The following is a 27109-nucleotide window of genomic DNA, read 5'->3' on the forward strand; positions in this document are numbered from 1 at the left end:
CAACTGTCGTAATTTTTCAAGCTCCCGTCGTCATCATGCAGCATCATAAGCAAAAGCAAAAGTAGGTTCAGTTTCTGCGTCTACGCCTGGTTGGCAGATCAAATCAAAATCTGAATCGTCCTGATTCGGACTCGAACTGCTCAGTGCATGTAGAAGCAGAAACTGTATCTACAGAAATAGCGGAACTTAACAAAAAGTGTGTGCTGGCAAAAGTGCCGAAAAGTACTACTTTCAGCACTCTAAAGAGTGCCGAAAAGTAGTACTTTTCGGCACCTTTGCTTCAGTGAAGAAAAGTAGGCCGTTTTAATATTGTTTCCACGAGTGAAAAATAGGGGAATTCGCAACGCAATTACAAAAAATAAATACAACAGTGCGACAACTCGAGGGTTAATAGTCAATTTGAGCCAAACAAATCTGTATGGGTTTGACACATAATCACTAATCAGGTCTGTTACTCGTCAATAAAAAATTGGGACTATTTTGATATGCTGTGGCAGAGTTATGGATAAAAACTGTGTTTATAGGCGTTTTGATACAATTTTAATGAAATAAATAAATATGGAATAAAATTTTGTAGTAACAGGAAGAAGAAAAATCTCATAACCTCTTGATGTCGGAGAATCGTTATTCTACTATGGAATAACGATTCTCCGACATCAAGAGGTTATGAGGTGGAGGTGCACTCGAATAAATAATAAACTACTAGTGCTTCTTGCAGAAAGGAACATTGGCTAAAACATTTTAAACTATTTTTTTCGTCAGTCTCGTCGTGTCTTTTTCCTAAGTTTTTGAAGCTCTCATATTCATCTATTTGACCGGGGTCTTTCATAGCTATAATTAATCATCATACTGAAAAGAATAAGATATGATTACGGTCCCGTTCAATAGTTTTTTTTATTAATGACACTTTACACTAAAAAGTGAGTTCGTGTCAGAATAGTTTTGTTGTATATTTGATTTTTTTCATGTATTTTGTGCATCAGGTATCTCTATGATTACCCCAAAATGTATTTTAACAACTTCAGTAATGCTGGAAAGGGCAGCTCTTAGTTAATAGTTGTGGAAGTCTTCATAAAATATATTGTATACATAAGCTGGTAACCAGGTCGTATTCCAGTTGGGCCATGAACATAAAGAAACAGATTTCATGGCATTTATTCTAGCCATGATGCCATGATTCAATGAACATTATTTAACACAAAATAAATGAACATCACTCCAATAAACTCGATTTGAGTCGAGTCAAGTACAAGACACTGAAGACGGCCTTACAGATGAGGTCGAATTACGTATCTGTCAAAGGATGCAAGTTCTTAGTGGAATTCAAAGGAACAGTACTTAACACGATTTTCTTTTTACTTACAGATATTCCCCTAACACGCCCAGGTTCATTATCATCGAAAAAAATATCACTGATTCTATAAAAAGTGTAGAAAATAATAAAGTAAAAGTGCATTTTATCTTTTTTTTTAATTAAATTACTATCCTATTATACTATTGTTTGAATTGTTATGACTGTAACGGCCGTGACTCTAGAATGGTTGGGATGGCCCAATACATCGCCTGTGCTGTGAAGTTAATCTCTCATACTTTGATGTACATGTATGGATCTGATAAAATCAGTTCTGACATATATATTAGTTTGATATCCTGTTACAAGAATATATGAATAGGCCCAGGACATTACCATGACCGAGTGTAGAATGCAGTGTTGTGAATACTCACTTGTGAAAAGTTATACTCACTTGCTTCTATCTCAGTCCAGAAGCATGATATCAAAAAATGATGTTTGAAGAGATTTTAGATTGTAGTTTAATCTAAAAGCTTGCCGTATAAAGTAAAGGTCGCAGACGCATACCAAAATCGTGAGAGAGTTGTGAGCACAATGTGAGTATAAATTACACGAATTTAATCACCTCGTACTCACAGCTCACTCACAACTTTGGTATGCGTCTGCGACCTTTACTTCATTCGGCAAACTTTTAGATTAAACTACAATCTAAAAGCCCTTCAAACATAATTTTTTGATAGCATCCTTCTGGACTGAGATAGAAGCAAGTGAGTATCACTCTTGCAAGGGAGTATTCGCAACACTGGTAGAATGAGAGAACCTAACTAGTAACTCGGATTTTAACGGCTGCGCAGTCTTGATAAATCAAAACGAGTTGTTATCTAACTCGACGTTTCCACATTTTGGATGGCTCCTTCTTCGGGGGAAAGATACGCCCCCTGAAGAAGACACTATCCAAAGTGTCGAAATGTCGCGTTAGTTAACAATATCATTATGATTTATCAAGACTGCGTAGCCATTAAAATCCGATTTTCACAGCATACAGTTGATTCTCCCCCATTATAACTAGTAACATTATATGTTTCAAAATATATATTATAACATAAATAATAATGCTCATTTGATTCAAAAAGTAAACAAAGACTTTTCTATTCAGTAGACCAGCTTCCGAAAGTTCTGGATGACCTGGAGGTCTATATTATAACCAGTGCTGAAAAATTCATTTCGTCATATCTAAATTCTACCACTTACAGCTCATTTTAGAAGCTGATCCTGTGAATATGGTATATAGAAAACTTGTGCGGCTAGACCAGTTCTGCTAGAAAGTCACTGAAAAACCGCTATTTTTTGAATAATTAAGGTAAATGTCACGGACTACCTTTGAAAAATGCAAATGATATTCACGGTGAATATCATTTGGCATTTTTCAAAGGTAGTCCGTGACATTTACCTTGAATATTCAAAAAATAGCGATTTTTCCGTGACTTTCTTGCTGAACTGGTCTAGCCGCACAAGTTCTTCATATACCATATTCTCAGATTCAGCTTGTAGGTGGTTGAATTTAGATGTGGCGAAATGAAATTTTCAGCACTGATTATAACTGTATACTATACAATACTAGCTTGAAATCAAATAATTTACTTTTGCTTCGTTATAACGTACAAACAGAAAATTTATTTGTAAGTTAGGGGAACTTACGTATTTTCGGCACTTTTGTTCTCTTCGTCATGGGGGTTTTTTTGAAGCCTGTTGAACTCAGAGTTGGCCTCAAATCCTTTCCAACCAAGCTGAGTTATATGCCCAAATTTCAGGCAATTTGGCCCATAAAAACCCTCCATGACGAAGAGAACAAACCTGCCGATAATACCCTTCGTCACCCTATATCAAAGAGTACCTGCATCGATTACAAAATTGGAACAGATCATTGTCACAGTGACGCAGTGGCTGACTTCATCATTTATTCTACTCCTTCATCTTGGCGTGACGTCCCAACTGCATTGGCGTATCTAGGATTTTCTCCCAGGGGGTGTCTAGGGGGTGCCAGTTTCAGTGGCTTCTAGGTTATTTTGTTTTTTTTTTTTTTTGTAAAAGGAACTACCGATCTACCCTCAATTTCTTAGTATAATGATATACTGCGTCGCGGAAAAAAATAGAACGTAAATTTAAACGCGCTATATTTTAAAGAACTGTTTTTTTTTGGAAAATCCAAACCGTTGTAGGGTATCGCGCCACTTGGGCGGTGGCTTCTATATTCGTCTGTTTTCCACTATAACTCAGTCAATTTTGATCCAATTGACTTGAAATGTTGTACACGGGTGGATACTATACCTATCTCACCGCATTCCAAAAGTTGTGTCAATTGGTTCAAATTTGACTGAGTTATAGTGGAAAACAGACGAATATAGAAGCCACCGCCCAAGTGGCGCGATTCCCTACTGATGTGAGGTTTGGAAACTTGATAACTTGATTGCGTATAATACATGAAATTTGTATTTTAGAAATTGTTGTGCAATTTATTTCAATTAAGACTTCTTTTGCAAATCTCTCAGAAATTCCTTTGGATTTGGCAAATTTCTTCGGAAATATCTTTGGATCCCTTTCGGCAATTTCTTTAAGAATTTTATTTTGTAATATGTTTAGAAATTGACACTAAACACCTTTCACGCATCTTTTGAAAATTTTATCGGCAATAGCTTTGAAAATTTATTCGGAAATTCTTTTATAAATCGCTCCAATAATTGTAATGAAAATTCTTTAGAAAATTTCTTCTAGATTTCTTCTGTAATTACTTAAGGAATTCCTGCAGCAGATAGTTTTGGAATACCTTCGGCAATCCCGATGTTACTTGCATTGAAAATTTATTTGGGAATTTTATCAGCAATTTCCTTGGAAATTTTGGTTACTTCGATTATTACTGTGGAAACTTCTTCGGTAATTCATTTGGAAATTGATTCGGAAATTCCTTAAAGATTTCCTTCGTAAATTTATTTGGAAAAAAAATCTTTGGTGGTTCTTAAAAATTCTGTCACGGTGATACTACGACAATTTCTTTTGGAATTCTTTCAAAATTTTATTCAGGAACTCTTTTGATGATTTCGGAAAATTCTTTGAGGATTTCTACGATTTTTGTTTGTGAATGTTTGTGAAAATTTTTAAAGAATATATTTCGGCAATTTATTTTGAGATTACATTTAGCCAATTAAAAAAAAGCCTTGATGTTTTCTTTAGGAGTTCCACCGGTAATGAATTCCTTTGCTACTACTTTGAAAGATTTTTTTATCTGTATTAACGAAATTTTTAGCCCTTTTTCAATTTCTGTGGTAGTTTCATTGGAATTTAATTTATTTAATTTCTTTAGTTTTTTTTATAATTTCAATAGCTATTCTTCTGAAATTATTTCAGCATTTTTTTCCAGTTGTTTTGCAAATTTCTCAGGCAATTTCATCGTGATTACTTTTGCAATTCTTTATGATTTAATTCTAGTTATATCTATTGCTCCCGAAAATTGCTGAATTGAAAAATCAGAAATTCTAAACTGGGCTTGCTTGAAGAAAATCCTATGAAATTCACGGAAAACTTCCCGACAAATTCCAAAAGAAATTACTGGGAAAATTTCCATCAAAATTACCTTAGAATTTTCGAAGTTGTGGAGTGGACCTGGTGTGATGGTTAGATCACTTGACTATCACGCCATGAACCTGGGATCGAATCCCACTCCCGACAAAATCACAAAACAATGTGAGTTTTTCCTTCGGAAGGGAAGTAAAGTATGGGTCCCGAGATGAACTCTTCGTTTTTGGATGTGTACGAACAACGTACGAAAATCAACGCAGTCAGTCGGACATTGTGCTGTAGATGGGCTAGATCACGCCCGAAACCGGCAATTTTAATCTTTTCTTGATGATTGTAAGAACGATAAGTGTTATGTCTTGTCTCATGTCACGTCTCGTGTGTGATGCTGAAGGAACCTGCAAAGAAATGGCCATACTGTGGTCTAGCGAACACGGAGTCGTGGGTTCGAATCTCACCCATCTCTTAATTTGTCAATTAGCTATAATTTGTGCCTTCTAATTAATTATAAGTTTTTCCCGTACATCCCTAAACGATTTTACTAGTGATTTTTCTAGTAATACCTCCTGGAATTTCTCTGGAAATTCCAACTATTCCCGAAATTCTTTTAGGAAATCCTCTAGAGATTTAGCTGAAGAAATTCCACTTCAGCTGGAATTCCTTGAAGAAGACCAAGAGGAGTTCCTGGAGTATTATCATGATTAATTTCTAGAGCAATCCATGAATAAAAGCTCTAGAGGATCTCCTGGATGAGTCTTAAGAAAAATCCCTGGAAGAATCAAATGCATTTCTGAAAGTATCCAAGGAAAATTTCCTAGAAGAATCCCAGCAAGAATACCAGAAGAAATCCCTAAAGGGATTCCTGCAGGTATAACAATAAGAATTTCTGGAGGAGACCTAGGAGGCATTGCTGACACATTAGAGGCAGCAGGAATCGCTTATGGAATCCTAGGAGGAGTTCCTGGATGAAAGTCAAGAGGGGTTCCTGGAGGAATCCAATGATAAATATTTGGAGATATCCCAGGAAAAAACATCCTTTAAGATTTCCAGGAAGAAACACTGAAGGCAATGCTCCTATGAAGATTGCCTTGAATAATCCCAGCAAGTTTTTGGAGGAATCCCTGGAGAAATTCTTAGAAGAATCCCCAGAAGAGTTCCGTGAGGTATTTCAGTAAGTATTTCAGGAGGAGTGCTAGGAGGAAATGCTGGAAGAACCACAGCAGGAATATCTTGAGAAATCCAGCTGAAATTCCTGGAGGAAGAGCATTAGAAGCTTATGAGAGAATCCTTGGTTAAAAATTCCTGGAGGAATCACTGGAGAGCTTCTGAAGAAATCACAGGAAAAATCTCAAGAGGTATTATTTGCAGGATTCTGGGATGTATCATTGTAGAAATCTCAGCATAAATCCTAGAAGGAAACTACACAGGAAATGCCTGGGAGAATCCAAAGAAAAAATCCTTGGAATACCTAGAGAAGTCCCTGTAAGAACTGGTAAAGGTATTTTGAAAGAATTTATAACGAAGGCCCTGATTGAATCGCAGAAGGAATTTCTGAAGGAATCTCAGGAAGATTTTCCGGAAGAATTTCAGCCACAAAGCTAGGATAAATTTGTATAGGAATCACTAGAAGAATTTCTGGACATATTCTAGTAAGAATTTATGGAGGAATTGCAGGAAAAAACGCAGGAAAACTTGTTTGAGGCATTCTTGAAGGAAGGCCAAAAGGAGTTTATGCAGGAATTTCTGGAGGAATCTTTGGGTAAAATCTCTGAAGGAATTCCTGGATGAGTGCATGGAGAAATCCGTGGTAGAACAATCAAAGAAATTTCTGCAAGAATTCCAGGAAGTTTGCCTGGAAAGATCCCGACAAAAAATCCAGGAGAAAGCTCTAGAAGAATCCTTAGAATAATTTCTAAAGTTCCACAGTTAGAATTTCTGGAGGAATAATAGCTGGAATAACTGCAGGAATAGCTTGAGGAATCCCAGCTGGAATATCTGGAGGAATTCTTAGAATCAGGAATACCGGGGGTATCCTAAAAGTAGTTCCCCTAAAAATGCCTGGAGGATGCCTGGAAATCTCAGAAGGATTTTCCGAAAGTATTGCAGCAAGTAAGTATGCCAGGAGAATTCCCTAGAAGTATTTCTGAAGGAGTTCAAATGGGGATTGCTTGAAAAATTCCAGCTGGAATTCATGGAGGAAGGGCAATAGAAGTTCTTGGAGAAATTTTCTGTGGAATTTCTGGAAGAAACTCTGGAGGAAGCCCTGGATAAATCCTTGGAGAAATCTCTGGAAGAACCACCGAAGTTATTTTTAGAAAAATCCAAGGGAGATTTTCCGGAAGAATTTCTGGAACTTCCCTAGTAGAATACCTGAAGGTACCATATTGAGATTTTTTGGAGGAGTTCTAATAGAAATTGCTGCAAGAATCGCAGCAGGAGTTGCTTGAGGAATCCTAGCCACAATTCCCGGAGGAAGGCCAATATAAGCTCCTGGAGGAATTCTATGAGAAATTTCTGGAAGAATATCTAATTAAAGTCTCTGAAGGAATTCCTGAAAGAATCACCGGAGAAACTTCTGAAAGGATCCCTGGAAGATTGTCTTGAATAATCCCGCAAGAAATTCCCGAAGGAACCCCAATAGAATTTTTTAGAGGAATCCCTAGAAGAATTCCGAGAATTTCCTAAGAAATCCTAGGAGAAAATGCTGGACCAATCTCTGTAGAAATTTCTAGTATGTACAGGGGGTGGCCAAAATGTTTGGGATAGGCAACTTTTTTTTCTCTCACAATAAAGTTCAACATGCTATAATTTTTCATAGAGTGCATCGAAAAATCTCATTTTAATTTTTACTGTTTGTCAACCTATTATATGTGCAGTAGTATGGGACAAATATCAAATCATCGCTCCAGTCGACTTTTTAGATCCCATTTAGGTCCCATATGAAGTGTGCAAAATTTCAGCGCAATCGGTGAAACTATAATTTAGCGCAAGCGGTTCAAAGTTTTCATAGGATTTACTATGGGAAAAGTTACACTTTCAGATAAAAAATCCCAGAGGTCGTCCCTTGTCTCCTTAATTTAAATCGATCAATGATTCTTGTAGAAAAATCAATTATGAAACTTTCCTTCGAAGACCGCAAAACAATTGGATGCTTGTGGAAAAAGTTATTGATTTATTACCAATTAGTGATCCAATGAACGGCTTTTTGTTTTGTTTTATTAGCAGCACTGTAGCTGCTGCCTTGGCTGCTGCTGTTTCTGGGGGTGGTGATGCCTCCCGCCACCCCATGCAACAACGGCAGCAGCAGTGCTGCTGATAAAATAAAATAAAAAGCCGTTCGTTGGATCACTAATCGGTAATAAATCAATAACTTTTTCCACAAGCATCCAATTGTTTTGCGGTCTTCGAAGGAAAGTTTCATAATTGATTTTTCTACAAGAATCATTGATCGATTTAAATTAAGGAGACAAGGGACGACCTCTGGGATTTTTTATCTGAAAGTGTAACTTTTCCCATAGTAAATCCTATGAAAACTTTGAACCGCTTGCGCTAAATTATAGTTTCACCGATTGCGTTGAAATTTTGTACAGTTCATATGGTACCTAAATGGGATCTAAAAAGTCGACTGGAGCGAGGATTTATTTTTTCCATACAAGCGTGTACCATACTAATGTGCAGCATCATTGGTACAAATTTGGGCTCAATTGATCAATCTTCCGCAAAGTTAACTAACAAAGTTAATTAGAACCGTTCCGGTAAAACACTATTTTTAAGCCAACTCATTTTTGAGCTTTTATATCTCGGAAACCAGTGAACCGAATTGAATGAAATTTTGAACCCTCTGTACAACCCCATCAGGACTGCCTGGAGAATCCTAAGGGAAGTTTATTGAAAGAAAAACCGGTAGGAATCCATAAGAAAACCTAGACAGAGAAATCACTGTATAAATAGATAGAGGTATTTCTGGAGAAATCCATAGAGAGTCTGTTGATTCTGACCAATAGGCGACAAACATATCTAAAGGTCCAATCTGCAAAAGAGAGGCTCTCTTTGTTCCGGTTCTCTTTAAATTATTACGATGTCACTGTGAACATTTTGACAATTTGTGATGTAAAGATCGGCAAAGGATTGTTTAATCTACCTTCCGATGCAAGAAGTAAATCAAATTTTATAAATATGAGCACGTTATAACCGAAAGAGAGGTGACTTGAATAGAGCCTCTCATATGCACGACCTATAGAAATGTTTGGCCTGAATATACTAAACGCCAAAACGTACAACAAGTGTTTAAGTAATTCTGAGTGTGCTTAAGTTTTGTTGAAATGTGCCATTAATAAATATTAGAATTATTGTGTTAAGTTTTAAATTTTATGTGTCTGTCAAGAAAAGATTCTAGGGGGTGCCAAATTTGTTCTAGGGGGTGCCGGCACCCCTGGAACCCCCCCTAGCTACGCCAATGCCCAACTGGGACAAAGCTTGCTTCTCCACGCTTAGTGGTCCATGATAACTTCCAAAGTTTATATCTGACAGGTTCATCTACCAACGGCCTTTTTGCATGTGTATATCGTGTGGCAGACACGAAAATACTCTATGCCTTTAGAAATCAAGGTAATTTCCTTTATGAGAAGTTCATGGACTGACCGGGAATCGAACCCGTCATCCTTGGCATGGTTATGCAGAATACCAACTCCTTCACAGCTGTGGCTAATGGGTCCTTGGCTTAACATGGAAGCAATAATGATTCCGAATATCATTCGCCCAAAAACAACGCCAAGCAGCTGCTTCCTTTAGAGGCCATCGTTTCCGGTTACGTCGTCCCATCCGAAAGCACAACTCCCCGGCCAATCATCTGTTTCAGCGGATATTTTGAATTATTCCGCCCCTCGTCACATTTAGCGTAAATGTGCACTTCCGCCTTCTTGCATTTGCAGTTACTTTTGTTTGCCAATTTAATACATTTTAATAATAATAAAATTTTACGACATTAGGGATCCCGGGTTCTGGACGGTTTCCGACAAACACCAACCAGAACCCAGAAGTCAAGCGCCGGGGCTAGAGAGGTGTCCGACTGGATGGGGTGCAAGAACCGCCGAGCATAGATAGCATGCCACGTAGAGAGCGAGAGGTATCCCATGCGAGCATGCATGCATGTTAAACCGACCAAGCTTATGGGGATGGGTGTGAAATTGCATTCATCCCAACCGAAAGTGAACTTCCGCAAATCTACTGAGCAGGGCTCGGAACCGATGGCAACCGGTGATATCGTTCCACAACCGACGATAACCATCGGTTGAGTGGTCGGATTTTAAACGGAATGTTTACATGCATGCTCTATAGTTTTTCCTGTTTGCGTTGTCCCGGATCATCGCCGCATTCCGACCCAGAGCCTGGTTTGGTGCAGGAAGAGGGAGGACAAAGGAAAGGGCAAAGAGATGCGATATTCCCATTTTTTCGCTAAATGATGGTCAGCCTGCAGTTCTGGAAGTTTTTTCCCCTTTTCCGCTTTTCAGTTAATATTTTGCTATCCTCTTAGCAAATTGGATTTAGAGCTCTGAGCACTGTATGTAGTTGCTGTCATGTGCCCCGTCGCTTCAGTTTGCTCATTTGGAAGGTCCAGTCTAGTAATCCTACATTATAGAGATCTGCGGAGGCGGCCATTGTAAGCCAATCGTGCAGAAAGAACTGTCAAAGTGTGAGCCAAATGAACAGGCTGATCGTTCGTAAGAAGGCGTCGATTGAACGGTATTGCAATCCGAACTAAATAAATTAAAATTATTTATTTTTAATATCGAGAAATTGACGGTATATGTAAGTTTAGTAAAAAGATAGAATTTAATTAATTCTGCTTTCAAAAGCTCAAGCTTATGAGGAAACTTTTGTTGCTGCACTTCTCGAAAAAACTTTCATTGCTGCTTCTTGCTTCAGTTCTGCCGATATGTTTAGCTTAACACTTTGCAATAAATTTCAGATTTCATCGATTGCTCCGCTATTTTTTTCAAAATTTTGAACAAAAAAATTCTACCATAATTAGAAAATGTAAACAAAACTACTTGAACCACTACGAAGTCACGCACAAAGTTTGAACATCTAGCTTTGCAGCAAGTGTTGGCAGCTGATGTAAACAAAATGAACAGCGTTGCCGAATCGACATATGTAACTTCCGCTTATCTCTATGTAGAGGATTTCTAGTCCAGTCGGGGTGAGCCGGCGATGAGAGGGGTGTGGAGGATGTGTGTATCATACAACAATTAAGTATTATTTTTCAACGTTTACTTTTGCTGCAGCTTTTACACGATGGGTCAGGAGGTGAAGGGGAAGAGATTGTAATGTTTTTTGCTGACTGCTGCCCTGTGTTGAAAGGATAACAAGGAAAATTGCTTTGCTTATGGGAGTTTAGTTTTAACAGCGTAGTCAGTGTGGAGTTTTAGCCGTTTAGCACTCATTTAAGATAAATGACTAAATGAGTTAAGTATTCTATTTGGTAGGAGTTTACTATTTGTTTCCGAATAGAGTTAGGTGGGTCCTAATGATTGTATTAGAGTTCAAATAAAATTGTTTCTATAAGGTGTTGTGCCAAAGCTGTTCAAAGCCATTTTAAATAAGACTTTATTTCTGGCACGGCAAGGGCTGGCAACCGCGATTCAGACGACTTAGAAGGACCTTCAGCCTGTTGCTATATAACTCCGATTCCTACCTCCTAGTTGGCATGCCGAGCAGGAGAAAATAGCTGAAGAATAACTAACTCATGTATGGAAAACCGAATACCCACAACCTGAATGAGGTATTCAGTAGCCCTGCATAAGAGGTAAAATACCTAAAATAATAACTGGTGTGTATTATGTGCATAACGCGTGAATAATTACATAAGGTATGGCAAAAACTTAATAATAATCGGCGATTTTTCCATACAAATAGCGATATTTCCATAATTGAATAATACCTCAAGCAATCCTCCAATCCAACACCAATCCAATAACTCGTTGAGGTATTGTATCAATACCTATCAAATAACTCATATTTTGCGTGACTTTGGAAAATCTTTATGTTCCACAAGCTTATTTGAAACTCAACTTATAAGATATACATAAAAAAGATTGAAAATCGGCTGAAAATTGAAAAAGTTATGACACTTGAAGTGGAAACACGTTTTATTTACGTGAAAATTCAAATATGAGGCGACCAAAGTCCAAATAAAGTCGTTCAACTCCCATACATTGGTTTAAAATTTCAGGGTTCATGAAGTACTAGCTCAAAAAACTATAATACCTTCGCATAATGTTACCTTGCACTCTACTCTGCTCATGTTGCTATGAGCAACGAACTAATGTTTATTCAAATATAAACACGAAAAAATCAAACTCTGGTAGGTAACGTATTAAGAAATCATTTTGTTTAAACTTTTTTAAAATTGTTTTATTTTAGGAAAATGAAACTTTTGACCTTGCTGAGTGGACGAAGGAGTCTCAAAGATGTGCAATGACCTGACAGGATTTCAGCGGGCGATTCCCTACCAGGTGCGGCGTTGCTGCGGCTGAGCGCGCCTAGGTGAAGCGGTTTGTATGGTGCACGAACCCTTAACATTTAACCAATGTTCTTTCTATTTTAGGGTTCACGTAACTGACCTTGAAAAAATGCCCTCTATGCGTGCTGTTGCAAACCTGCTTGCAAACCCTTCCGAAAGTTTCCTCAGATTTGCACAAGGATCTGTATGACGCGAAAGTTCCACGGCATACGAAAAAATACGTGTAAAATTGAGCGCATGAAGCAATCTTGTGTCATGTACTACAAGCAATTAAAATCTCTCAGTAAATATCGATTTTTCTTTTGAATTTGTGCATCAATTATCTAAAAAAAAATACTCCCTGAAATTATCCTGAAACTAAATTTTCTAACTACCAAGGATCTCCTAAAACTCATGACGAAAAAAATCATGAATACCTGCCAAAATTCTCCTCACAGATACCAGACAGTAACAAGGTTCTTCTCCAGAATACCCGCTGAATATCATCCGCTCTCTCAGAATGCCTCTGTATGTTGGAGTACGAGGGAGTCAAGTGGTGTAGAAAATAAAGGATAATGACGACAACACATGAATTCGATATATTAAATTCAGTGTTGAACCAGGAGCTTCGGACTTAAGGACAAACGTCTTGAAATCTCGCTTCAACAGTGCATCAGAACTTCAAACACACAAATCTCGAGAATCAAGCTTCATACAACAGTGCATTTCATTATTCTGTTCTTGCTCACTCGTAATAAGCTTAAAATAAGAAGATCAGGTGCGCTGGTTTTGCTTACGAAGAGATTTGTGCCATCGAAATCGTGAGTAGGTACCAAAGTCGGCCATTGTGGCGGCCATTTCGGGATTCTAACAAGTCTGTCCTTAAGCGTTTCTCCGACTCCACCGGAAGTCGGCCAGCTTCAGTTTCGACTAACGCCAAAACACCCGTTGATGGGAGGCGGCCGCCAGGAAATCTAAACAAACTGGAGAATTTCATTCTATTTCTTCCATTATTACGGTAGTCATAGACTTAGAAGCCTGATAACTTGGAGATGACAAATAATGCTCAGATACCAAAAGCGAAACACTTTTCTGCAAGATAATCATGACATATTGAAAATTGGTTTGCTGTTATAAGCTACTACATCATCGTGAGCTACTGCGTCACAAAGTTAGTGAAAAATGAGGTAGTCAGCCAAACGTCAAACTTGGGTACCGGGGACCAAATGTAGTACTAGAAGTGGTACCCGGTTTGAGCCTTAGTGCGACGACTTAATTTGGACTTTGAGGCGACCTCTAAATCTCAATATTTTTTGCTCAAACTCAGAGGTTTCTCCTTTTATGTCAGGCCCGTGCACAGAAGTGGCGCCAAGGGAGGGGTTTTTTTCCCTATTTCGGCAAAATTCAGAAGGGCACCTAGTGTATGAAGCGTCATAATGGGGCACGTTCGGTGTAGTACTAGATTTGTAGTAATGAGCTGAATTTTTGTATGGTGAGAAGGTCAATTCTCCGTTTCTGCAATGAAATGGTGCAAAAAGTGTGGGTATTATGATTCCTTGCCTAATTTGATGCTGTTTTAGCAAAACTTTGGATAACTATGTTGTTTATGTTGCAAGAAATGGAGAAAACAACAATACTGTTGCCCAAAGTTTTGCTCAAACAGCATCAATTTAGGCAAGGAATCATAATACCCACACTTTTTGCACCATTTCATTGCAGAAACGGAGAACTGATCATCTCACCATACAAAAATCCAGCTCACTACTTTCAATCTAGTACTTCACTGATTGCTTCCTATTGACCTTCTCACCATACTAAAATTCAGCTCATTACTACAAATCTAGTACTTCACATATTGTTCCTGTCCATACTTTCCTGCGCTTCAGCATTTACGTGCTGTCGTTTTTTACTGCGATGGGTTCGTCTCTGTGCTGCTTTTGCCACCCCGTACCAGGTTGCTGATAAATAACCCGAAACCACGACAAACTGTCCATGACAGCTTTTGAGTTTCACTGCTTCCATGTATGCTTTTGAAAGTCATAGCTTATTTTTTTTGTTGGGATTTGAACCACTGCGACCATTACTTTGATCTATTGTGGTATACCCCTGTTTAGTTTCGCATTTGTTCAGGACGACGAGTCACCATTGAGGGTTGACGTCGTTTGCTGATTATGCAAAGTACCCCAATCTGGGATGATTTTGAGGAAAATCAACCATCAAATCGGGATTTTTCAACCAAATTTCAGAAGGATTTCACGGTGTGTTGTGTAGAACAACTTTATAATAAAAAAATAAGTAAGTCTGAAATTTTGCCCAATGATACTTTGGGCCATTTCCTTCAATTTGCTGGGTCGGTGGAAATCATCCATCGGGGGGTCTAGAACAAAAATTTTTTTTGAAGGTTTTTTATGCAAAAACTGTTAAAACCGCATATTGTAAATTTTTGCATCTCCTACAAATAGTCACAACTTGTTTGTCTTTGAAGATAGAACCATAAAAATTTCTGGCGTTTCGAAGTAGTATGCGTAGATGACTGTGTGAAAATTTTATTGAAATATGTTGAATGGTTTTCAAATAATACCAAAACTTTCAAACGCATTCTAAAGCTTAGTAGCAAAAGTCCAACGAAATATCTATATTTTTTTATATATAATAATACAAGAAAAATATTTAATTCTAAGCACCTTGAGTCATTATGATGGCAGTACTGTGAAAACTTGTTTTTCAAATGATGAACAGATACATAGTCAAATACATGAAAGGAATTATTTATTTCAAGAACGTGGTTTTGCGTATACATGTTCACAAGTACAAGTATGCCTGTATTACGAATCCTAAAATAAACTCATTTATTATGATTGCTGAGCATGTCGGCCTTCCCCGAAAAAATATATAAATGTTTATTGGTAAGCCAAGAAAAGCACTCGAGGATTGGGAAACATCTCTGTTTTGAGGAAAAAGTACAGAAGCTAAATTATTTTGAAACTAATGTTTACAAGCTTAAAATTAAATAGTATTTCACCTTAGGGGATTTTTTTTTTATTACCGAACAGGTTTGGACCGAAGGGTCTCCGATTTCAATGAAAATTTCACCAGAGCTACAGGTCGTGGATATATGATCAAATTTGGAATTCAAAAAAATCATAGTGGACTATTTTCCCGAAAAACGCTAGATGAAATTTCCCAATTTTCCCAATTTTTTCAAAATACCCCAAACTTCAAAAAATCATATCTCAAAAACTATGCATCGTAGAACAAACTTTTTTTAGTGAAAACGACGCCAAATTACCTCAGCAATCCGATAAAAATACATTGAGAAAAAAGTTTCTCGGAAAAACTTTCACCATAGAGAAAAAACGTCTAAAAATGCTGATAAAAGTACCGTCTGTATCATAGATTATTTTGAACAAAATTTTTCCTAGCGCAAAAATTAATGTTCTTCATTTCGTTCTTTGACGCCAAAATGGAATCTTTTACCGTTTTAGAGATATAGCCAAAAAACCAACGGCCAGTCGCTATATTCTCATAGGAAGCCATCAACAAAAGCGGCCGTTCACTTGTTGCAACATATTTGCTTCGCGGCGAGCAAATGACATAGGGTATCGCGCCCCTTGGGCGGTGGCTTCTATATTCGTCTGTTTTCCACTATAACTCAGTCAATTTAGATCCAATTGACTTGAAATGTTGTACACGGGTAAATACTATACCTATCTCACCACATTCCAAAAGTTGTGTCAATTGGTTCAAATTTGACTGAGTTATAGTGGAAAACAGACGAATATAGAAGCCACCGCCCAAGTAGCGCGGTTCCCTACGCTAATTGTAACGTAATTTTGACACTAACGTGAATCGGAGTGCACTGACAGCAAATATATGACATTTTAGTGCCTTTTAAATGCAACAACTTATCAAATTTTGAAATTAATGGATTTGTAACTAGAAAGCGTTGCAAATAACAAGTTTACAACGAGCAAACGCATATTTCAACGTATTTTTTTTCAATCAAAGCAATCATATGCCGTTAAAGATGAATGGATATCAGGTAACTATAAGGTCTTTTTACACATGTAAAGCTTTATTTTGTTTTTATAGAGTTTTTGTTGCTTAAATGATCATTGGTATGTGGATTCTTCTATACACCATAAAGAGACATTTTCCACTCAATATTTAATAAATAGCATGGTCTGTGCATAATGTGTTTGTATAATGTGCTTTAGAAAAAACACTAATTTAAAACTTAACGGAACTTTAAGTTCCGTTATATACCATGGATGAGAGGAACAAACATGTACTCCCTAGAGCGGATCTGGTGTGATGGTTACAGCTCGTTACTGTCACGCCGAGGACCTGGGATCGAATCCCACTCCCGTAAAGTGTGGGTCCCGAGATGAACTAGCCTATGGCTTAAAATCTCGTTGATACAGATAATAAAATAAACATGTACTAATTAGTACGGGCAACAAATTAAAGTTTACCATGCCTACAACTTCTTAACGCGCTAATAAAACATTGTTGCTTCAAACCAAGCTTTTCCTGTTCTAAGAAGCGACACAATTCCAACAGTGACGATAATAATATTCAGCAATGGTTAGCAAAGATTAATACCGAGCTCTGTATAGAGCTACTGAGTTGACAACAGTTGAGACAGACGGTACACTGGAGGATCGATTATTACCGTTAAAGTAAGTTTTGACATTGATTAATAGAAAAAACACTGAAATGTAAGATCAATCAATTCATCACTTTTTTCTAACTAACAATTTGTTGTCAAAAAGACTTCATCAGTTTTGAAAACGAGCATGACAAACCCATACTACTACCCATAATATATTCGAATCAACCAATAAATCGGTGCACGGTTCGAATGATTAAAATATTGTCTAAAATTGTTTAATGCTCTAAGATGTCAAGTAAATGTTTAATTTCAAGAAATCCTCTAACGTCCTCATTTTCATTCACAGCCTGTGCATTTACGAAGCTTCATGGGTAAATATTGAATCCTTAACTATCTATATCTTTTGAAAATTTCTAGAATGCTTTCGTTATTTCTGAACGAAGCAAAAGAATTATAATCATAAAATACAACACAACTATGCATTTTTGTTACTTACACAGTTAAAAATGTTATATCATTTAACCTGTAACAAAAGGACCTCGTCGTATCGCACGCATTTTTTCATCAGTTTATAAATTCACAGCTTGCTCTCAGTATGAAGCTTGCGTTCAACATTCCATACAATAAATTGTTTAATGTAAAATTAAGTTAAATAAGATAGAAATTCGTGTGCAATTTTTTTTTTCGTTAGGTATAATTTCAAATATTTTGCTGAGTAGTAACCATTCTCCGTTAATAGTTTTCTTTGTTTTCATTGTTTTCTTAAATTGAAATGGAGAACATATAGGGCATGAGTGCTATAAGTAATTTTACGCTCACCGGTGGCATTAGCTCGTTGTTAACTTGTTATTTGAAACACATTTTAGTTAGAAACCCGATCATTGCAAAACATGACTATTTAATGCATTCAAAAGGCACTCAAGTGCTATATATGTGCTGTCAGTGCACTCCGATGCACGTTAGTGTCAAAGTTACGTTACAATTAGCGTATGTCATTTGCTCGTTGTAAAGCAAACATGTTGCAACAGGTGAACGGCCGCTGTTGTAGATGGCTTCCTATGAAAATATAGCGACTGGCCGTTGGTTTTTTGGCTATATCTCTAAAACGGTAAGAGATTCCATTTTGGCGTCAAAGAACGAAATGAAGAACATTAATTTTTGCGCTAGGAAAAATTTTGTTCAAAATAATTTATGATACAGACGGTACTTTTATCAGCATTTCTAGACGTTTTTTCTCTATGGTGAAAAATTTTCTGGGAAACTTTTTTCTTAGTGTATTTTTATCGGATTGCTGAGGTAATTTGGCGTCGTTTTCACTAAAAAAAGTTTGTTCTACGATGCATAGTTTTTGAGATATGATTTTTTGAAGTTTGGGATGTTTTACAAAATTTTGAAAAATCGTGAAATTTTATCTAGTGATTCCCGGAAAAATAGTCGACTATGATTTTTTTGAATTCCATATATGGTCATATATCCACGACCTCTAGCTCTGGTGAAATTTTCATTGAAATCGGAGACCCTTCGGCCCAAAGTGTTCGATAATAAAAAAAAATCCCCCTTAGTCAAACAATAAGTTAACTCTGTTAAAGACCTCATAATAACATTGAAGTTGTGGGTATGAGTCTACATTAAAACACTCTCTTGATTGAAGAACACAATAAAGAGAACTGAATTCAAAACAGAATTCAGTTGGGTAATATTCGATCAAGGGCAACTTCACGATACTAAACATAGTTTCCGGATTATTCCACGATATTTGACATAGCTGTTAGACCTAAACTTAAGTTTGTCTTTGACTTTAATAGCAATATGTTGCTTATTGCTTATGCCACCATTTATTAACAAATAACTGAAAATAAGTACGGAAAAAATAGTTGAAAGAACGGAGTACTTATTGAAAATGTTTCTACATTAAGCATGAAAATTGGCTGTTCAGCATAAAGCCCAGGAAAAACAATTTGATAACAATGACTTAAATATTCTTATCGATTTGTATATGATGTTTAAAAAATATTTTCTGTGTAATTTAAAACTTCCAAGCATGAGGAAGAGTGATTGATCATTGTTATGGCGTTGTTTACTAGTAGAATATTTTCTACATAAAACTATATGTTTCGAAAAAATAACAAACATTTTTTTTAATCCAAATTATTGGGCCGCGCTCGTCTAAAGCCTTTCGCTTGCAATTTGAGATTTAGATAAGATCTGATTCATTAAAAAAATGAAAAAAAAACATGTATACGCAAAACCACGTTCTTGAAATAAATAATTAATACTTTAGTGAAAAGCTACATAATGGCAGTGTGTGTGTTTTCCTTTCATGTATTTGACTATGTATCTATTCATCATTCGAAAAACAAGTTTTCACAGTACTGCCATCATAATGACTCAAGGTGCTTAGAATTAAATATTTTTCTTGTATTATTATATAAAAAATATATAGATATTTTGTTGGACTTTTGCTACTTAGCTTAGTATTTTAGAATGCGTTTGAAAGTTTTGGTATTATTTGAAAACCATTCAACATATTTCAATAAAATTTTCACACAGTCATCTACGCATACTACTTCGAAACGCCTGAAATTTTTATGGTTCTATCTTCAAAGAAAAAAAAGTTGTGACTATTTGTAGGAGATGCAAAAATTTACAATATGCGCTTTTAACAGTTTTTGCATAAAAAACCTTCGAAAATTTTTTTGATCTAGACCCCCCGATGGATGATTTCCACCGACCCAGCAAATTGAAGGGAATGGCCCAGAGTATCATTGGGCAAAATTTCAGACTTACTTATTTTTTTTGTTTTAAAGTTGCTCTATAAACACACCGTGATTTAGAATACCCTTGGTGAAATATTGTCTTCTGCGCACAAATAGTGCTGGACAGTCACATAACAGATGGTGAGAGGTCTCAATTGCATAGTTACAGAATCAAAAGACATCAGTTTGACATTGATTAATATTTTTCAAATGATATCGTGTCCGGCAGTGCCCCGTGAGATGCCAAATAGCTATGCTCAGAGATTTTTTATTAATTTTTAATAGTTTTTCTGTAGTTTTATCATTCAGAGTTATGAACAGTTTGGATTGTCTTGATGTTTTCGTAGCAATCCAGTTTGATTTTATCATTTGATCCTCTCATCGCTTTACTTCCATTTGTATTTCACATTTGGATACACCACATAATGGTTCTGGTCCTATGAATTGAACTTCAGAGCCTTCTCTGGCAAGTGTATCAGCTTTCTCATTACCTTCTATTCCACAGTGGCCTGGTCCCAGTACAGATTAACCTGGTTTTTAGCTTAATTTGTAAATGTAAAAGGGGATCGGTGCAACATTTTTACTAGTTTCAGAGAGCGAGTGCTGGGGATCAAGCCAATGCTTTTGAGTATGGACATTAGGCACTGTCTATAAACTACGTTGACTTTTGTTCATAAAATTTAACCTAACTCCCCCCACACTAGACTGGCCCAAATACAAAAATGTCGAAAAAGTCTACGGGGCACCCTCTAGAATCGGATGAGAAGTGCAATCTGTGAAAATTTCAGCTCAATCGGTTTAAAACTGAGCTGGCGCAAATGAGTTGAAGGTTTGTATGGGATCTTCAGTCTAAATATGTGGGAAATTGGATGACCTCCAGTCTCTCATTCAGCACGCTGGTTTGAAGAGGTTTAAGGAACAACTATGTAGAAGACCAAATCATGATAAAACTTAATTTAGATGCGGTTTCAGCTAACGAAAGCAGGAAAAGGACATCTTCCCCTCTCGGTTGTTATATGCGGCACGTGGTTGGAGCTCGAAACTTGCGCTCTACCTCATAGGTGGCTATGTTGTCCTTCATTTCAATTGCTCACGCACATGGGCGGATATCGAAACAATAGTCCTGTTCAACGACATAGGTTGAACTTGCTCGAACTTGCTCCATCCCGCTTATTCCTGTTTGTTGACAAATGGGTAAGAGTAGGATGCAGCAACTTCGAGCAAGTTCAACCTACGTCGTTGAACAGGACTAATGAAGAATTACATAGCTGCCTATGATATAGCGCACAAGTTTCGACCGACAAACACGTGCTGCATGTAGCAACCGAGAGTGAACGAGGTAAGATGTCCTCATCGTGCTTTCGTTAGCTGAAACCGCAACTAAATTAAGTTTTATCCTGATTTGGTCTTCTACAATGTTGTTCCTTAGGGTATCAACTACCATTTTTTAAATTCTGAGCCAAATCGAACTTGCTGAACCAGCGTGCTAAATGAGAGACTGTAGGTCATCCAATTTCCCATATATTTGGTCTGAACATCCCATACCAACCTTCAACTCATTTGCACCAGCTCAGTTTTAAACCGATTGAGCTGAATCTTTCACAGATTGTTCTTCTCATCTAAAGGCACGATTGTAGAGGGTGCCCCGTGAATTTTTCCAACCTTTGTTTCTCGCCATACAAATGTGGGCCGGTCTACCCCACACCCTTTAGGTTGTTCATGGACAGACCACAAAGATACCTTCTTGTTTTTCGTGGCTATGATTATCAACAAGGGGCTGTGCATAAACCACGTGGTCATTTTTCTGGATTTTTAATCCTCCGCTGCATATTTTTTTGTTTATACAAAAAAATGTGTGAGCTGTGGTATTTGCCCAAATAGACAGGAAGTGGTAGTGAAAACTCATCAATCCAAAGCTTTTAAGTTTGACAATGAGGTGACAAGAATAGTTTTTTTTTCAAATATTATTGAGCCACATAAGATGCTGTAATGCAGCAATAGTATACATCGTAAATCGTACAAGATAGCACTTCAAGTCGTACAGTGGTATTATTGTTTCGCCAATGTACGTATATTGCCTCCACTTTTGTGCGCATAAGGTACTTTTGCTGCATCTTATGCGATGTGACTTTCCCGTTAAACGTGTAAATTAGTTGTCAAGTGAGGATATTGATGTAAGACTGTCGTTTTTGTTTCACTCCGATTGAAGGTCCATTAGGATTTTCCATTCGCGCGATATCCAATGCGACTGAACGAAAAACTGCAACTGCTGGGGCAGGGGATCAAACACATGACCATCCACTTAAGGGGCCATTAGACTGTTTGTCATCATGACAAATATTTCCCATTGAAGTCCGACATTCGTCCAAGGTTGCTATGATTCACGTTGTGTTGGTTATTTGTTCGGCTTGTTCGGCCAAATACGTGCTATGTCTAATGGGACTTTTAGGGACCGTTTATAAATCGCGTGGACTTTTTGGGGGGAGTGGGAGGATGGCCAAACTCTACGTTCCATACAAATTTTAAAATTTTTGTATGGGCAATAGTCTACTAGGGGGAGGGGGGGGGGGTCTGAGAGGGCCAGAATTAGGTCTACGTGGTTTATGAACTGCCCCTAGTGAATGTGCTGCCCATTACGCTACGGGCCCCGATGTATGAATGAGTTGTATATGTAGGAAAGAGGACGGGCGTAGATAAAAAGCTATAAAATAGAAGGAAAAGGACGAGTCAGCGATTAAACTTAGTACCTTCTGCATACAGACAAGATCAAGATAGTTATCCCAAAAGCTCGCTTAAATCCAACTCACAACATCAACAGATCCAGAAGTGACAGTGGTCAGTTTGCCATCCAACCAAGCCATCAACTAATGCAGCCAGCACAAAGCAACTGTCAATTTAAAGGGAAATTTTCTATTTTCATAGGAAAGCTGTCAGCCACATCACACCGAGCAACAGCAGGTTCCCAAATGCAGCTTGGTCTGTCCGTCTGTTCCCACGTCCATTTGGTGATGGGGACCAGGCAAACCAGGGGTCGTACTCGGGCCACCGCCAGCACCAGAGGGAGGACGGACTCGTGGATAGGAGGAAAAGCTTATTTCTTGTTTGTATACCGCCAGAATGAAATTAAAATTGATGGCCCGGTGCTGGCTCGCTTCGGGTGTGCTGCTGTGCATCAGACTATAGTATAGCAGTTTGTGCAGGCTTTGGCAGTTGATGGTATCTGCTGGTGATAGTCGAAAAAAATCAATTCGCTCCCGATCTCGACTGCTGCTGCCGTTTTTGGCTGGGGGCTTCAATGTTTGGGTGAGTAGAGGCATAGGGTGGTCTTGCCCTGTAAATTCATTGCTTAGGACTCCTAGAAGCTTTGACGTGAATTTTTGAGGCCCCAAATACTCTATGACATTGAATGCTTTTCCACTGGGCTGAAATATTATCGGAATTGAGACGCGTTAGGTGTTTTCTTGATCAAGATCTTTGGAAAATAATCTCTTCACTGCAACTATGTATATTGGTTTTATTTTATATAAAGTAAATCCGAGTGATCTTTGCCTGACTATCAATCGATACCCATAATAAACTTAATTGCACACCTTTGGAAAGTCGTTATTCTTCGAAAGTCTAACGTTACTTAAGATGTTCTAGTTTGGAACGTTTTTAAATTGATGGACCACCCTAGAAAGTCCAACTTTCATTTTTCTTTCTTTTGGACAGCACTAGTCTCAAGATAATTCTATTCAGTTGAACTTTTTCCCAGTTCATGTGAGAGTAGTTTTTTTTTTTCAACGACAATCGTTAGATTCGTTTTCCCCGATTCCATGTGTCCCTTTCACAGTCAGCTGAGCGACCGAACAAATTGCGTTTATTGGTGTCACATGGCATGGTATTTTAGCGAATCGAGATCGAAGCGCTCACAGAGACTGACGATAGCCGCACATATTGCTTCATTGGTACTGCATGTGCACAGAGTAGTAATTTTGGAACCTACGCTTTAAGCTGTTCTACCGGTATTCCGCGGGTTGATGTCATCTGTTTTCACGGACCACTCTGAAAATGGCCAGGTGGCTACGCACACAAAGTATCGCTGATGAATGTCGATTGAAATCTGGCCGCTTTTTGCCGACCTGATTGAACGGCTCGATAGCGAGCAAATTAAATGCTTCTGGTATGCCAACTCACTGCTCTTTGAAGTTGCAGGAATATTTTTTGTTTCACAAACAGAATTGGTTTCCCGCCAACGAACCAAATTGGAACGCAAATTGAAATTGCTTAAACGAATCAATCGGTATCGTAACCATTGCTTAATAAAACTTGATGGAATTCACTGTCATACAAACATTAAAAAAAAAATCATTGCTTTGTCAAAATACGTAGATAACATAATTCTGATTAAATTTAAAACTTCAATATCCACACTTGAACCTCCATCAACCGATCATTAGTTATCGGATTTACAAAAGTGACTAGCAGCGATCTCTTGAAGCATCAAGTATACGATTCATATTCATACATCCTCATGCAACCATGTTCTTTCTAGTTGTAAGTCCAATCAATGCTTAACCCGAGCAACACGACTTGTTTCAAAGCCAGTAACAGCAACCTTAGTGCAATTTATTCACTGTCCGTATTGTACACGATAAAATGCAATTGCTTCTTCTTTGAAACCCAAAACGCGTAGATTCTGAATCGTTATGCAACTTGAATGAGAGGGAATGACAAAAATGCAAAAAACAAAATTGTCAGACTCGAACCATGGACACCAGGAGTATTAAGTACTCACTTTACATACTACACCAAACGCTCTGTGAGAAAATTGCTGCTAAACACATTTATTAAAGGTACTGTTACTTAATTGCACCTTCTATGTGACAAGTTAGAGAACTGTCAAAATGAAAAGAAGCGCAAGTTTTCCGCAACATGTTTGGAACATAATTTGAACAAACAAAGCGGAGTTAGATGTTGCATGACTGTAACGTAGCACATTTAATGCAAGCTGACTGTTTTATCTCTTGGAAGGAATATGTAAGCTCCGCCTCTACGAATGGATGTCAAACACGAGGTATTTGGTGATTTCTATGAAACAAAACCGAAACTTTATGAAATTCGGAGTTTAAATGCTACTCAATTGATAAGATGGAAATTTCGTGTGCTTCCAGTGCAACTCATGCAGACCAAAACATAGAAAGCCACATTTTGGATGATGTTGCAGGTGCTGCTTGGGAAGGATCTCCAAATCACTTCCATATTCAGGTGATCGAATCTACAAGGACTAGGGTACAAGGACTAGGGTATTTTTAAATAACTTGGAACATAGATTTGCTTACACAGTCTTTTGCAACTTTCCTCTGCCAAGTTTCTATGGCTGTTTAATGTGTCAAGAAACTCTCTTGAGTTAAGTTCATCGATTCTACAAACGTGACTATTGACTTCTAGCTGTTTCAAACAGTGTTTGTATAATCACACTCAAATCCCAAATATGAGCCTCTCTCGCGAGATCTAGCTCATGCCAATGAAAAGATTAATAATTAATCACATTTTAGTCCAATAAAATATATTTGAAGTCAGGTTTGAAGTTGTATAAGTAAAAAATGAGCACAGCCTTGAAGATTTTTGAAAACAAATCATAAATTGCATTATTTAGAACAATGTTTGGACTAATCGAAATTGGCTTACACACTTAAAATCAAACCTCGAGCTCGGCAGAAAAATATGCTGACTTCAATCGGCAAACCAACATTTTGCTGACATTTCAGCAAACAGAACATGTTTGCCGAGATTGTCTAAAATATTTTACTGAGATATCAGCAAATGATTCGAAAACTCGAAAAAGTGACAGCATTTTTTGCCGAGTTTATCAGCAAACATAGATTTTACTGAAATCAGTAAACGAGATTACTGAAAATTCAGCAATTTTATTATCCATTGCCGAATTTCGGCAACACAGCTGTCACTTTTGTCGCCGCCACCTCGGTGGAAAAAGACAAACAAAAATAAATCAGTGCTGCACGGAGATACCCGAAAAATGGAAGAACACTGAGCTCAGAAAAGTGTAAGTAAGTATTCAAGAATGAATTTATTCTGTAAATATTGTAAATATTGGCAATTAATGTCCATTTACAATTTATTACAGGTTGGCGGCATCATAATTTTAATACTGCACAGTCGCGTTCGAGGAGCTGTCTGGTGTTTCCCTGCATGATGCTGCCTTTGGAGTAAATAAGGAATAACTGTCGCATGCCGCAAAATCGTTATTTTTATTGCAAATGTAAACCTAAATAAATATGCGTAGCAAAATTGTTCCATCGTATTTCCAAGCGGGTGCAAGATCAATGAGCAATCATTTCATTTTGATTTTTTCCTTTTTGATTCCAAAACAAAAACAAAACACAACATGCCGAGATTCAGCAAATATTATTGCTGAGATTTCGGCAAAAATATCGTTAGCTGTCAGTTATGTGATTGCTGAGATCTCGGCAAATCAATTTTTTGCCGAGATGGTTGCCGAGCACTCGGCGGTGCCAATCTCGGCAAACGTTTTGCCGAGATTCGGCAAAAAAAACTTAGTGTGTATATGACATATCATTAATAATGCTGAATAATAACAAAAAAAAATGAAAATATTATGATTACGATTACTGATTTGTGATTATGATTAATCATTTTTGATAGTTACCCGAGCAGAAGGAAATAACAACTCTATAATAAAATGCGTTATTTTGGCAAAATAACTGAGCGATGGAATCAGTTATTTTCATGTTATTAATATAACATATTATGTTATAAACATGTCTGTCATAAGCGGCAAAATAACAAAAATCATAACAAAAAAATGTTCCTGGAAGACCAATTTGATAACATGTTTTGTTGGTTTCAATAACAACTTAATAATAATGAATATAAAAATATTCCAATAACAAATTTTGAACTTTCGAAGTTATTGATAATATTTTAAAAACAAAATTAGTTATGATCGCAATTATGATAACCATGTACTCATTATCAATCAATAACTAAACAAAATTTCTTAAATACACCTGAAATATAATAATGTACCTTATGTTTAATATTAGGTATGGTAAATGCCACGAGGGAGGAGTGCCCCACGCTATGTCTGTACCAGCAGATTATAAAAATTGAATGTACATCGGGTTTCTTTCCACTAAACATCAGTATTCAAGTTATATTTTCATTTGCAGAAGGTTTCAAAATATTCTATCGGTGAAAATTTTTCCATACATTTTGTATGGGAGAGAAATTGACCGAAAATGACAATTGGGTTTTTAAATTAAGAAAAAATCAATGATTTTATATTTTTAAACGAAAGAGCACCTTTTTCTAAGCCTCTATGATTTTTTTCAGATTTTTAGAACTTTGTTTTG

The 27109-nt window shown here is 37.2% G+C and overlaps 1 long non-coding RNA gene across 2 annotated transcripts; it reads left to right on the plus strand.

Moving 5' to 3' along the window:
- The first annotated feature begins 12054 nt into the window (after positions 1–12054).
- Positions 12055–12690, plus strand: LOC134292075 (uncharacterized). 2 transcript variants are annotated; one of them, XR_009999443.1, is made up of 3 exons: positions 12055–12228; positions 12284–12406; positions 12468–12690. It is a non-coding gene; the product is annotated as an uncharacterized LOC134292075 (long non-coding RNA). The 2 variants fall into 2 exon arrangements; XR_009999442.1 differs by having other exon boundaries at positions 12056–12224.
- Positions 12691–27109: the final 14419 nt, after the last annotated feature.

The sequence above is a fragment of the Aedes albopictus genome, chromosome 3, assembly GCF_035046485.1.
Source record: "Aedes albopictus strain Foshan chromosome 3, AalbF5, whole genome shotgun sequence".
NCBI classification, from domain to species: domain Eukaryota; kingdom Metazoa; phylum Arthropoda; class Insecta; order Diptera; family Culicidae; genus Aedes; species Aedes albopictus.